A 15,485-nucleotide genomic window follows, 5' to 3' on the forward strand; every position below is an offset into this window, starting at 1 on the left:
ATGATCATAATTCTAATTATTACTGAAAGAGTGGTTCTTCTCAATTTTAGAACATTTATGGCAGAGGACCAGAACCCAACAGCTGTGAGAAATGCATAAGAATATAAAAACAGATTTACTTTGCACTGAAGCAATTCAGTCAGCACTTTATAAATACTTAAACATGAATTAGATGCAAATTTTACAATCATATTTTGGGGGTTTAACTGCTTAAGTTTCTGTTTACTTCACAGTAGTAATGTTATAAACTGGTTGTTATGGACGCATACTAAACAAACAGGGGAAATATTGCCCTACAAACAAGTCTAATGTAAAGACATTGCGAATTTAAATCATTTCTGTCCATGTGCACTTTCTGTATTTGGAAACTGCGCGTGCTGACGTCACTACAGGCAGTGGAAGCGGGGGAAGGAAGAGCGCGAGCGAGGAAGGGAGGGAGGGAGGGAGGAGGGGTTCCGCTGTGAACGCGCCTGACGGATCCCCGGCGGAGGGCAGCGAGCGCGCGCATCTCTGTCCTCCGCTTGTGAAGCGACTGCAGGGGAGCCAGATGCCCGACTGTGAGCCGCTGCCTGTGGATACCCATCCCGAATGCCAGCGCAGGCAAGAGCCACGCACAGATTTCCGTCAGGAAGAAGGAGAGGGGCTGTAAACGGAATTGTTCTTCAGTGTGTTTTTCTTTTCCTCTCTCGCTGTGTCTGTTTTACAATCTCTGCTTCAAATGAAGAGCTTCCTTGGACTTGGAGTACCGGGCATCAGTAGAAAAAAAAGCCGTTATCCCACTCTGCTCCTGCTGCTGCTGCGGCGCTGCTGCCTGTGAGCGCGTCCTCTTCTTTGCATTGGAATATACAGCGTGCCTATATGCGCAAAACCATGGAGATTATCTGACGTGGATGTATCTTTGGAGCAAAACTGGACATCTACAAAAGCGGCGTTCCCTCTTCTTTTCGTTTTTTCTTACATTGCCTTTTTTATTGCGTTCTTCTCTTCTATTCTTCCGTTTCTAGATCTATGGCCACTTTATGATTTCATGTCCTTTTTTATTTATTTATTTTCCCACTCTTATGATTTTTTTGGTCCGTTTGGGAGGCGCAGAAGTGGAATGCCTCGCAGAGAACATTTGTGGGGAGAAGATTCCGCGCAGCAGCGAGGAATGAATGAGTGATAGTCTCCCCTCTCCATCTGAGACGTGCCATGGATGGGAAACTTAATTTGTATCCACGGAACCGATCGGGGAATAGCCGTCGCATCAAATAACTACTGCTGACAGCGATCAGGTAATTCTATACCTATTGAACTCAACATTGGACTGTTTCTTTGCGCCATGCAGTCCGGATTGCTTTGCAGTCTGGCTCCTTTTTTATATATCCTAATCTTGGCATCATGTGTAAAGATCTCAGTGTGTAAGTGTGGTCCAGTCATAAGGACGCAGGGAAGCTGGAGCCTCATTTTCACCAGTTTCACGCACAAAACTGAAGTGTATCGGCAGTTTTCTGCGGGGATGTCTGATCTGTGAACCTGAACGGAAGTAAAATCCCCAAAATACATCTCTGCAGTTGCATTGCAGCCCGTTAGAGTAGCACAGGTGGAGAGAAAAAGCCTCCTGAATGCTGAATCCCTCAGTGGTTGCCTCTAAAGCCGCTGGCAGACCTGTAACTTTGCGCAGTGGCCAAGAGAAACACACACGCGCGCGCACACACACTCATACTCTCACGCAGCACACTGTGCGCATATAAGCTGCCCAGACACTTTTACTTCCACCATCCATACCAGCTCGCTATTTCCAACATGCTCAGCTCCCACCCAACACACACACACACACACACACACACACACACACACGCGCGCGCGCGCGCAAACACGATGCTGGTTTTCTCCACGATGCCATTTTGAGTTTAGAATAAAATTAAGAAACCAAAGCCCCTGTAACGGAGCTCCTAATGGCTGGAAATGAATCCTGGCAGGATGATGTCTGCTTCACGTACAAAGTAATAGGTTAGAGTTCTCATAGCGGTGTTTCTCCCCCCCCCCCCCCCCGCTCTGTGCGCACTGTGCGCCTGGGTGAGTGGGTGCCTTCTCCCGCTGAATGCTAAAGAGCCAGGATGTACCAAAGACGCCAGTGAGCGTGCACTGGGGAGGGGGGGCGGGGGGGTTGAAAGGGAGGGGGGGGGGGTTGCTTGACTTACATCCGTACTGGCATCTCACCACGCAACAGAAAGCCCTTTGAAAGCTACCTGATCACGCACTGAGGGTCCGGTTTATTTGCGGGCGCCTCTGCCTGTATGCCGCAGTGCCGCTTCTCGTTACCATTCCCCCTCCCCTGTCTATCCCGGGTTATTTTCAGCTAAATGATGAATATGTGGGGTTTTATTGAGTCCGGGAGAACGGTCCTTCAGACTCATGGCCTTGTCCTCCCTCCCTTCAGTAGCGAGCAGGTGGTTTCAGTGACGCTGAACGGGAATGACAACCCGGACGAGACAACGGGAGTGCAAGGGAGCCTCAGAGCATCCTCTCTCTCTCTCTCCTTTTCTGTGTCTCTCTTTTACCCATCTGTTGAGCATGCAGCTCGTGCGCTCTCTCCGCACGCACCTCAAAACACACTCCAATCGTTACTATCAAATCCCCTTAAATAATGGAAGCGAACGCACGTGGCAGCATGCAGCGACCTCCATTATTTCATTCCCAGAGTAGCCATCTGTGGCATGTTTAACAATTTCCCACAGAAAAGGAGCAGAACTCTGCTACAGCAGCCTGTGGGTGAGCTGGTGTAGGCTTGTTCACCCACTGAACAGGGACACAGGGACATTGATTCATGCGCTGTCTCTTTGTGTCTTGGCACATTTAGGATTTGGATTAACGGGTCAGATTTAGCCTGTATTGTTACTCATATTCCCAAAAGATAGTTAAGTTCTCATGTAAAGGGAAGCTATACAGTATGACCCCAGAGCAATATTAAATTAATGCTGTAGTGACTGTGTTTTATGCCTGCTTCCGCCCTGATTGTGAGCAGTGAATAACCACAACCCTCGCCTCTTCCTTTTTAAAAAACGCACTGAATAACCTCATTTGTTTTACTTCTCGGGGCTGCTGCTGTCGGAACTAATGGAGCCTGCAGGGCCGTGTCCCCTTTTAGCAGAGATGAGCAACCCACGGATGATGGCTGATGAGCTGGATGTGAGAAAAGTGTCCTTTTTAACCCAGGATGGGTAGAGGACAAAGGGTGAACGGGGGCATCGGTTCAGCACTCAGAGTAAAACAGTATCATTTGTAACCAGAACACAAGCCTGCTGAAAGTATCCATTCAGAGGAGCTGTGTGTTCAGTCTGAGAACATGTGAAGCTTTGACTCATGAGCGTAGGTTCTCGTGCTCGCCTGGTTTTACTTCCTGACAAAGTCCTGTAGATGTTTTTAGGAAGTCAGTTCTCCCGACTAACCACCGTGGTTACCCATGTTCACCTCATGGTAGCGTTTGATTAATATTTCTAACCTTTGTGCCCCTTAAATGCCCAGCATACTGTTCTTAAGACAAACTAAGACATATATTAACTTCAGTTAAATTCAAACCATTGGAACTGCTTAATTTGTACCACAAGACGAGCTTCCAACCCATTTCACCGAGTGCTACTTGTATCCAGCCAGAACCTTTGGTTTGATCGGCCAGATTTCAAGAATGTTGGTTTTTCTTTGGTTTCCTTTGGGATGCAAAACCAAAAAGTTTACTGCCAAAGTTTGAAGTTTCAAGGAAAGAACTAAAGTAGTAAAGGAAGCCTGGTGTTTCTGAGACCAACATCTTGCACAACAAGGTTTGCTAGCTAGCTAGCTAACTATCTACAGCTAGCTAGGTGAGGTAGATTATGAGGTTGAACAGTCAAAGCAAAATGCTGGCCATCAGTCCCATCCAATGGGATTGAATGCATCTTGGTCGGAGCTCTCAGATTCAGCACCATGGACAGCGATCATTACAAACAGCGATCGCACACTCTATGCGCTTCACTTAAACCTTTTATAGCATGTATTATGTGTTATCCAGAGTAAGACAGGCTATTCTACAAAACAGCGTTCCTGTTTAATATTTAATATGTGATGTTCTTCAGTAGTCTGAGTTCAGCTGTCATATCACAGAGAGAAACAACTCAAAACCTGTTGGAATAAAAGCAAAGGAACAGCAGACTGCTCGATGTCACAAGGGCTCAGTGAGAGAGATTGTTTTTATGTAAATGCTTTACAAATGTGACAAAAGAGAAACCTAGGTATTCTAAGTATTGGACACATATTGAGAACATTTATTCGGAAATAAAGATGTATTGAGTCTTTAAATCACCACAGAAGAACACAAACTCGTAAAAGAGCAGACTTAGTTTGTGGCTGGTTTTCAGGTCTCTCAGGGTGCCGGGCTGCCATCTTTTGTTTGTGATGTCTTTTGTTATTGGTGGACATGTTCCACAAGTAAAACTCTCAGCTCTGAGATAAGCGTGTCCCTCGCCAAGATGGCCGAAGCAAGTGTCAGCGGACATCTCCCGAGATCTCGCTTGTTCTTTTAGGAAGAGCCTCCTGACAGGGAGCTCCTTGGCTTGGATTATTTTCATCAGATCCAGGGATTTATACTGGCAAGGTGTCATGTGAAACCACCTACCTTGAAATGTAATATAAAAACTTGTAAATTTTTCAATCATTAACTTTACATCTTCTTACTTTCAAGGATGTCTGGAAGCCTCATCGCAGTCTGGGAAAAAAAAACACATCTATTTCAGAATTACATTATAAAATCTGTCAGTTTTGACCGAAGCTCAGCGGGAAGGTTAAACGGGATAGACAAATGAGACCCGCGCGTAACGACTGCGCTATCATTCAATGATCATCCGAGCAGCTGCTGGAAGTGCAACACAAATGACAGTGTGACACATATCAGCCGAAGATGTATGAAAACCACCCGGCACTGTGGCAGTTTTATAAGGCCTGTAAATGTGATACTAATAACATCTTCAATATCCGCCCACACGTCATGCACTAATGCTGGCAATGCTAAATCCTTCTCCCCCTCCCTCCCTCCCTCTCACACACACACACACACACACACACACACCTCCCTCTCACCTATCCCTCTCTATTTCCCGTCTCGCTTTCACTCAAGCAACTGTGATGGGCTAATGTGCGTGAGCGTACATCAACACACGCGCAGCGGGAGAGAGAAGATACAGTAGTCAAAGTGATAGTGGCAGTCAAGCTGTGTGTGTGTGTGCGCTCACATGCATGCTGTTTAAATAGTGCATATGGAGCAGGGGCTCGGCGACAGCTTGGTCTTGCCTGGATCACTGCACCCTGGCTGGGCCATTGTTCCTCTGACACCCCCCTTACCTTACACACACACACACAAACACACTTCCTCCCCGTCGCTGGCCTTTCCTTAACAAGCCTCCTTCTCCCTCCTCCTCCTCCTCTTATCACTCCTTCTTCTGTTCTAAATCCATTCATCCAGCCCGCTGTTTTTCTATGAATTTATCATGCGTTTGATTTCAGTGAATTCTAATCTTGGCCTCGTTCTTTATCGCCGTTAAGGCCCAGGTTGATGTGTTATTTTAAGTTGGGTATGCCTGTCTTCTTCTATCATCTTGGTTGGGTGAGCCTGTTCGTGTAACATGCCCCGACAACAGGGCTTCAGACTTTTCATCGTCACATCTAGAGACTGTGCTGTCAGCTCGCTGCACATCAGCCTTCACCAACCCGGGCCTTCGCTCAGCAAGGTAGATGGGGGCAAAGGAGGGGTGGAGAAAAAAAAGGGGAAATTAGCATTAAAAATGAGGACTGAACAGGGTTCAACGGCAGGTCAGAGAGACGACAACACCTGAATGCTGAAGTTTGAAAAAAAAAAATCTGGTTGCATTTATTCTTCTCTGCGTCATTTATTGTGGGCCCTCCTACTTCATATGCTCTGCCATGCTCCATTTACAGGAAACAAAAACAAAAAAAACAACACAGCACATAGACTCGCTCCCGACAATTAATTAAGCCTTTTGGCAGGAAAAAGGGGAAGGATGGGGCTTCCTTGGGAATAGATAGGGTTGGAGTTGCAGGAGGATGAGTTGGGGAGAGGGAAAACAAAACAAATTAATTGCCTCGAATTGCGGGGATAATTCACATCTCTAATTAATATTGATCGCACGCGGGATAAGAAACTGCCACAACACAAGCATGGAGAGCAGTTAATACGATGAGTTCTTGCGTTAATAACTCTCTCTGCGAAGCCGTGAACGAGGAGTTTTGTTCGCTGGGCGATGACTGTGGAATTTCAGGGTGTCACTTTGTGTGTGTGTGCACTTGTTTTGTGCTTGCGCGTCCCAGCAGTAATATTCCCCCTTTATGTAATGCTTTTTTTCATAATGTATGGCCCTCGGGGACAGAGAAAGAGCAAGAGCTGGCAGATTGTATTGATTCAAAGCATCTAAAGTTGCTGTTTTATTGTGCGGTACAGGAGGGCCTGCGAGGATCGCCTAAGCTAACGTGTTTTCATGATTGCTTTTTCTTGGGCTGCGTCTCAGCAACTTACCAAGTCTTACCTTTTCATTTTCATCTTATCACTATGCATCTCTCTGCTTTTAGGCCTCCCTTTGCTTTTTACATGCTTCACCTTCTTCTCTGTTTTTGCTCTCTTGTATTATGTAATAAAAAAAACGTCCAGACTCCTCATATCCACAGAAACACACACACATACAGTCGCTTCCCTTTGCAGCTCAGGCACAAGGCAGCTAGTGTTACTGCTTAACTCAGCGTCCAGAGGCCACAGACTCATCTGCCTCAGCACATTGGCCTCTTATTCAGCCGGGCGCCCTGCTGTGACACCCATCGGCCTCCATTACGGCTCCTTATAAAGGAGGACGCCTTGTGTTTGCAGGCCCAACAAGTGGAATGCTGAGCTCTGCCGAAGCAGATGGAAGGAGCCTGCACTCCTCTGTGGTGTGATCTGATGGGATCTGATGTGTGCATGTGCGTGCGTCCAGCGCTCGGTAAATACCATATCCGGTGCATCCGAGTGCTTTTAGTGGAAAACAATGAAATATCACGACAGTGGACCCGACTGTAGGGTTTTATTTCAGAAACGAGGTGGAAGAGAAGGAAAATTCAAAGTTCAGCAGAGGTTAATGTGATGTTTCTATGCAATTATGTGTTGCTCCACATGTTCTCTTCCTCTTAGTCGCATTTAGCACACAGAGGCCGAGGACTCCCCACAACTCCTAACATCTTTACACTAATCCCTGGTGAAGGAGAGGGAAAGAGACATTTATGACAAAGTAAGAGCCCGAAATTATCTTGGAAAAGGGCTTCTAAAAGTCCCGGGGCTGTTGCTGCAAATAAAGTCTGTTCTTGGAATGTGCTCAGCTTGCCTGTTTGAATAAAGGTTAAGACAAAAAAAAATCCGGCAGGCATTCGGGGGTAACGTGCTGTGATTTTCTGTGCTGCCAGTTTTCATGTTTCATTAGTTCTCTGAGAGTCTGCGCACTATATGTGTGTACGTTGATGCATGTGCATTATCCATTCTTGAGATGTGTGTGTGTGTGTGTGTGTGTGTGTGTGTGTGTGTGTGTGTGTGTGTGTGTGTGTGTGTGTGTGTGTGTGAACCTCCCCAGGTCCACTGGCTTGTCAAAGCTGCCGCTCATGCGTTTTCGGAGGAAACAAAGTGGACAGGTGGAACTCAAGCCCAAAGGCATGCTGGGTAGAATCACAGTGTGCCAGGTGTGTACATTTGACAGTCAAGAGTTGCCATGGAGACTATTAGCTGAATCCCACTGGTACATACTTTATTATCATGTTTTCTGTACAAGCTGAATCCTCTGAAACGACGTTAATGGAGATTGATTGTGTGTCTGTCTGTGCGAGTGTGTGTATTTGTTTGCTCTCTGAAAACAACATGCATCCTTCACTGTCTACTTCCTAAATTTCCTTGGCGAGAAAGAAGACAGAGAAAGCGAGGGAGAGAGTTGTTCAGAGGTTCTGCAGTAATAGCTTCAGACTGCACACAGGAAAGTGGCATGCAAATGTGGCTCTGCGCAGTGTTTAAAAGTCTGCATACATTAATGAAGGCATTCTTGATCATGTAGAACAGCTTCATTAAACGGGCGAGTTGAGGAAGGAAACAAGTAAAGAAAAACAATGCAGATGCAAGTGGCAGCATCTGCTTAGAAGCGTACTCCACCAGGTTAGCATGGCACTGCTATCATGCTAACACACTATGACAGGAGATATAAGCTGTGTCCCAATGCAGGGGCTGCAGCCTTCGCAGCCCAACATATCCCGAGGTTCATTGAACGCCAATTCTAATGAGTACTCTTAGGCGGCTGAGGAATAAACTTTTAAATGTAAAAGTTTATGGTTTCAACTCAATCCAATAGCTAGCGTGTCACATCTTGACACCTTGAAACAATTTGTCTTAATAAGGGGTTAAGTTACGTGACATTAGCTATGCTAGTCCCCATGCTAGCTGTTGCTAGGTGACAGGAGCAACATTTGGTGACGCAAGGGTAAGGGCGGGAACAGCTGGTGGCGCAAGCAGGAAATCCTTCGAGGCCGTCTCATTTGAGTTCGGCTTTAGCGGTCTACGCAGGCTATATGACTCAGTACACCTTTCGAAGGCTGCAGCCCCTGGATTGGGACCCAGCTATAGTTATTATTTTGTCTAAACCCGGCATTAACAGTACCCACAATGCAACTTAACAGCAGACAGTTTAGTTGAGGATTAAGGTGTGTTATGCTAGCGGCTAATAGCCTCAAGCAGAGAAGATAAGCGGGCTACAGAGGTCTGATAGGCCCCACAACCCGTTTTTTTTTTTTTTTAACTTGTAGTCTTTGGTCACAACCAAGCGCCAGAACAGACAATGCTAATGTATTTCTTACCACTGAGGGTTACAGGAAATTAGAAGTTAGCGAGAACCGCTACACGTACAAGAAACTTTGCTAACTTGAGTCAGCCTTGAAACACAAGAGACTTACAAGCTTGGATGTTTATACTAGCTTTAATAGGGTTTAGCAGTTCAGTTCTATTTGAATTTGTTTACAACCACAAGACTTTCAAGCACTCTTGAATGTCAGACATAGCAAACCCTTCATTCTACGTCCTCAAAGTACTTCCAAGGCCGCACTACCTCTCAGGCTATATGCACAAATCCACCTCTTGTACTGCTAGACTCCCAACGCGTTTGATAGGTAGTGCTAGTAGCAGTGCTAGACAGCCTGAGAGAACTCCTCCAGGGGTTACATGTGGGGCCAGATAATGCACAAAATATACGTAATAGCACATGCCAACCTACATCTACTTCAATTTTCAACCCATATAGGGGCCAGGACCTCGCAAGGTATGTAAGTGTTGCAGAGTGGTAGCGGAGTGAAGCGATTTCGTGTGAAGTAGCTTTTTTGAAAGTCATGTTGTTGGCTTTCTCTCTCACTGCCTCAAAGCACATTTGATTGCTCTTGTACTTTCGCAGTCTGAGTCTCTCGGCCACCAACTTCAAGTGGACGTGTCCCTACATGGCGGCACAGATGTTTGCTTTGACAACAGAAAGTGAGCGTGTTTGCGTGTGACAGTTCAGACTGACTGATTTCAGAACTTACAGGCAGCTCCTTATTTCCCTTTGGACCATCATCTTTCCTCGCTGTCTCCGTACATTCATCAAGCAGAGAGTTATAGCACTTTACAGCTCCGGGTAACGTCAAAATTGTGCTCGAGTTGAACCATTTTCATCCTAAGTTGACAAATGTTTGTCACAGTTTTTTTCGCTGCCTGCGGCAAATCCGGACCCGTGTGCCTCTGCTAGCATCTTTAGATACTTTATGTTCTTTTATGCCCCCTTTAATGTTGCTTTGTGCTGTATAATGCAGCCGAGGGGCAGCATTCAGCACATTTGCTATGGAGAGGACTGCAGCAGATTTCTCCCAGCATGACTGGGGAGCAAGCGGGGAGCGGCAAATATTAAAACCAACAGCAGCTGGGGAGGGAGTGAATACAGGATGTTTTGAGCAGTGAAGAATTGCTCCCCTTCCACTGTGCTCACAAACCGTGGGATTATGTGTGCTGAATATAATGACATTTTATCTATTTACAGCTTATGGCTTCCTTATCGCTCAAATGTGGATTTGCTTTGGTGTCCCTTAAATAGTGGTATCTGGCCTTCATAATAAAAGACCCAGTGTCCATCCCCATTCGCTCAGGTAGCGTAGTGATAGTTTAAGTGTCTCTGAAGTGGGTTTTTGTGAATGTATAAGTTTCACGGCTCCTGGAAGGTATGACCTTAAAGGGACAGTACAGATTTTTTGAAGTGTGAGTGTATAGGGTAATATCAATAGTAGAATAGTGTATAAAAGTATATTATTAACAGCAGTCATCACGGCCCCTGTTTGGAGGCCACCAGAGTACCAGCAGAGGCATGCGTAGGAATACACAACTGTTATTAGGTTAAAAAGATAGTCCCAAAAGAAAGGTATGATTGACAGCAGAGTAAAGCGGTGAAAATATTCCAAAATAAAGTGTACCTTTAAACTGATATTTTTTTCTGGTGTAACTCCTTTATTTGGTGGCTTAAGTATGTTTTTTACAGCACCGTGTGAAGCGATAGGCTACACAGGCTAGCTTCCTTGTCGGCTTCTCCAAACAGGGGCCGGACTTACCTGCAACTGCTGTATGTAATTTACTCACTATGGTTAAGCACATTAAACAATGACACTCCTTTATGAACTACAAAGGAAGTCAACTTCATTCATAGCACCCCCTCTTGGCCAGGTGGAACCATAAGTCCTTTGTGGTTCAATTAGTAATTTATAATATGGGAACTTGAGCAAATGTATGGATGTTAAAAACAATAAAGTTTAAAAAAAAAACAACCATGCAACTTAGGTAAATCCTCGCACTTTTAAAAGCCTTAAAAATGAGTCACTGCGGTTATTAAAATGACTGATTTTCATGCAGGTCTTCAGAAGCCAGACTGAGGTCCCTTCACAGATGCGTCACGTAATTTACTGTCTCCCCTTTACACACCGTGACCAGAGGCTGTGTCATCATGTGGCCCTCCCGCTACCTGCAAAGCAATTAGACAGGTAGATGAAATGAGAGCGCTGCAGAGGCCAGCGATGTAATTAAACTCGGAGTGAGAGGCCACTGGGCTCCTATGAAGTAATACCCCACTCGCCCACACACTGTGTAGCTACAGGCAATGCCACAATGGCCCCAGTGTGTGCTCTTCATCAGTATGGTTCCATACTCAGAAGGAAAGGTGTAGACCTACGGGAAACCCTGAATTTGAACTGACAGGCGCCAGCGTATTACACTTAACAGCATTATTATGTTACAGGCATCATTTACCGTTTAATATCTGAAGCTAATCAGAATCTGCACAAACCAACAGTTAAAAACGAGCTTATCATCTTATACAAGCAGTTTAGTTTTGACACGTAGTTGTGAAAGAGAAATTGTACTTATGATATACAAGAAGCAGGATGTGAGACTAAAATAGCGCGACATGGGGCTAAAGCTCGACCCATTTAATATACCTTAAGTAGCTTTTCTTCTGAAAGTGAGATAAGAACATCCATATTAGCCAATTGGCAGGGCCTTGATAATACAGACTGTATAAAACAATTGGATGGCTAAGCCTTGAGTTTGTAATTTTGGCCGTCGCCATTTTGATTTATTGACACTAGAAGTGACCATAATTGAACGTCTGGGTGGGTACACATTGTAAGGTCACTATCCTGGTTTACAGGGCGCCATCCTAGCGAATAGTCAAACACAAGGTGGCCCAATTCAACCAACTCACCTTCAAGTCACCATAACTTATTGCAGAAGACTTGAAGCTTGTGACTGAGGGAAAAAAATCAATAAATCAACTGGGAAGTAGGGTCTGGTGGCTTAAAAGTAACTGAAACCTAAAGAATTCAGGTTTGAGTCCTTCTGCATTGGATTAGTCTGCTTAGTATATACAGTTTTGTTTACTAGAGAGTTTGAAATAAGCTAACTAAAGCTAGCAAAGCTTAAATTAGCTTAGACCAGAGTCAGGGCTAGCTAGAAAAGCTGGGAAAAAAGCCTAATAACGTCACTACAGCTGTCTTTTTGACACTATGTATGTGTTTGTTTGCACCAACAAGGAATTTTATACTCTTTTCACTTGACAAACAACCGAAACCTAAATTTAAGCAACTTAGCTGCTAAACTATGACATATACCATGAAACCCTTTCTTTTGTTTCAGGGATACAGATTAGCTTCTGTTCATGCGTGTAACGAATGTTTATACAGTCAAAGTGTGTAGATGCAGGGGCGGATCCAGGGGGGTGGCCTGGGCCCCGCTTGAAATCTAAACTATGATTGGCAATTTGCCTTGTCAGAGGCGGGACTTACTGTTTGGGCTGTGTTGCAACAGGCTGCTAGTAGCTTTCTTTTCATTGCAATGTGGCACATTTTCCATAATTAATACTTTAAATTGTGACTCTGGACATCTTTTTGAGTCTTTTTAGAATGAAGCTAAGAAGACCTATATGTCGCCACTCTGCTGTGTTATTTTTTAAAGTTAAAAAATATACACAGGAATGTAACATCTAGTCAAAGTAGATATGATTGGTGGAGAAAGAAAGGGTAAATAAAAGCCACCCCTGCAAAAGTCAGCGCATGTAAAGCGTGTAGCAAAAATCATAATCTTGTAACATCTAAATATGCAAGTAGCACACATGATAAAAAATGGTCACATGTGTATAGTGTGAGTCAATGGTGCATGATAGGTTCCCATGTCCTGGTCACACAGATAAAATAAGATGTATAACAACCGCACTGGTGGGTCATGTGGCTTACAGACACTGAAAGCACCAAAAATGATAGCTGGAGCTCCGATTTGTTTCATCATATCTGAACTGAGCTGCAAACACTCCCCCGAGTGTGCTCTGCTGACATGAAGGTGTTTTGGCTTGTAGTAAATAGAGGCTGTAAAAGGCCAAATTGAATTGTTTGTTGGCCAAGTGTTACGCTTAATGTTTGTGACATACTGCTTGGCCAAATTTTGCTCATGCTCACTGGAAACTAACTTGGCCCTACAGTTCAATTTGAGTTGTTAATCAGTCGGCGTTCCCCTGCTTGAATTATTATGCCTCGGGGGGCGTTGGAGAAACCTCATATGTCTTAAAGAGTTTTCTGTGATTCAGAAAAGCACGGGGTGATTGTTCCAACACTTAACTTTATGAATGCTTTATCTCCAGTGAAGCTCTGACGCGGGATTATGAAACATCTTCTTAAACAGCAGATGGCACGATTAAAATTAAAAGGTTTTACATTTGTGTGGGGGTTTTTAATCCATTTAAAGACCCGATTCAGAAATATGGCTCAGGGTTATAGTTCTCTTATCGTGTAAGTTTAATTCAATCAGTCATAGAGCCATTCTTATTTTTATTTCATATCCAAGACTGTGCTTAATCTCTTCCTTAATGCTTGTGTGTCCCTGACTGTGTAAATATTACACTTACTTTTATGATACCTTTCACCACATGTACCCACTTCACTTCACTAATATAGTGAATATATCTCCACAGTAGCATTTTGAGTTTGCAGGAACACAACTGCATGTGTGTTCCGTCTTTTCACCTGAGCCTTGCGCTGTATGCATAGTCACACACGAACACACACGCGCACCAAAACCATGCTTCCCACTCAGCTGTGACAGCCACTCACACACTAACACACACACGACGTGAGACACTGTGACACATCTTGTTATATTACTATTACAGCTCAGCAAATGCCCTTATCTGGGAATATATTCATCGCTACACTGTTTTCTCCAGAGGGGCTCCCTGTTGCTGTGTGTGTCCTCCTGCTGGTTGGGACTTGCAGACATCTATAATAATGTTACCCTCTGATTTTGACGTTGAATTGAAATGACATTTATCGCAGGTTTTTCCAGCCCCATGTTTAGTTTCACGCCCATTTAGTTCACCGTGTATTATACTTAAAAGCACTAATATACATTCCTTATATATGGTCTGTTTGTGGGAGGAGCTGCTGACATTATTAATATGTGTTACATTCAAGTTAATGAATGGCATTTTGTGATGCATTCAAGTACAATGGGAGGTTAGACTCCCTGTGGGAAAGGTTATATTATTATTTTCCGTGTTTTAGATCATGTGGGTTTCGAACCCTGTACATCATATCTTACAGTAATGCACACTGCATTGTGCAAAACTGATAGGATATGTTAATTTGATACTTACATGGCTATTTAAAGGGGGATATTAAGCTAATTTCAAACTTCATATTTCATACCTGATACCTGTGGAGTAGCTTAGCAAAATTTACAGTTTCATATGGCCTCTGCCTGAAACGACTCAGTCAGCTCTGCCCTTTTAAGAAACCCTACAAGCCCACTTTCTTCTGATTGGCCAGCTCCCCAAAGCCTGCTGAGGCTGCACTTTGTGATGTCACTCTCTGAAACCTAGCGTTCACAGTAGCCTGTGGACTGAGCTGAGAAGCCTGGGGAATTACTCCGACATACTTTTACCTACAGATTTGAAACTTCACCCACATTTAGTCTGGACATCCAACATTGTAACATTATATACATGTCTTAAAATGTGGAACAGCATAATACCCCCTTTAAGTTTTCAGTTAACACTGTCTCTTAAAAGAAGAGAATAGAAATATAGAGGTAGAAAAATGAATACTTCTTGTTTTTCTCATTTTAAATGTAATATCCAGTTTTCACAGTCTGTACTCACATGTGGCAGACTCACCAGCATGATCTCAAACATAATCTCCTCTTAGATACATATGGAGGGTACACTTTCAGCCGGTCACTATGAACATTGAAACAAGCCATTAATACCTCATGGCTTCCTCTATATGTGCTCTAGTAGAGAAGAAAATCCTCTGTGATTCTTTGATCGGTTTCATTGCTTGCAGCCTGACAGCCTTTTAATTCCCCTCGCGGTTCCAGTATCACAGCAGCCCAATCTCCCCTCACCACACCATCAGCACCTTTCTCCCGGACCCAATTTAGTCTGTGATCCTAAAACTAGCACGTCAGAAACCCGGGAGATTCAGAACAGTGCTCTTCGCGGAGTAGCACCCTAGTGCCTTAAAGGAATAGACCGCTGCAGAATGTAATTAGATGCTGCCAATCTTTTGCAATCACTTGGGACTGGGGGCTAGTGGGTCTCTTAATGGAGACGGTTTTTGCATGCACATACCCTTTCGGAAGTGGAGCAGAACTCAAACTGGCGTGTTGAACATCAAAGTATCTTGTTAAAACGCCCGTTGTTAGGAGTGTCCCCCGTTGGATCTGGTGATGCTTTGTTAAACTTGCACGTCTTGTAAAACAAATTCACAACATTTGCAACCCTAGCCAGACTATAATTGGGGAAGCGGGGTTATTTGCTTGCTTTCCCAAAACAAGAGATCATCTGCAGGGAATACTGAATATAGAGGGGTCATTAAAAATCCCACACTTTTGAAAATTAATTCCT

The 15,485-nt window shown here is 44.2% G+C and overlaps 1 protein-coding gene across 1 annotated transcript in view; it reads left to right on the plus strand.

Moving 5' to 3' along the window:
- Positions 1 to 936: 936 nt before the first annotated feature.
- Positions 937 to 15,485, plus strand: part of adgrb2 (adhesion G protein-coupled receptor B2) — a 258,721-nt gene continuing 244,172 nt past the window's right edge. The window contains exon 1 of the mRNA XM_069681026.1: positions 937 to 1,274. The gene's annotated coding sequence lies outside the window, so the exon portion shown is untranslated. The remainder of the gene's footprint in view (positions 1,275 to 15,485) is intronic.

Source organism: Semicossyphus pulcher, unplaced genomic scaffold, assembly GCF_022749685.1.
Source record: "Semicossyphus pulcher isolate SPU_LCO1_2020_fin unplaced genomic scaffold, fSemPul1.0.p SCAF_5, whole genome shotgun sequence".
NCBI classification, from domain to species: Eukaryota; Metazoa; Chordata; class Actinopteri; order Labriformes; family Labridae; genus Semicossyphus; species Semicossyphus pulcher.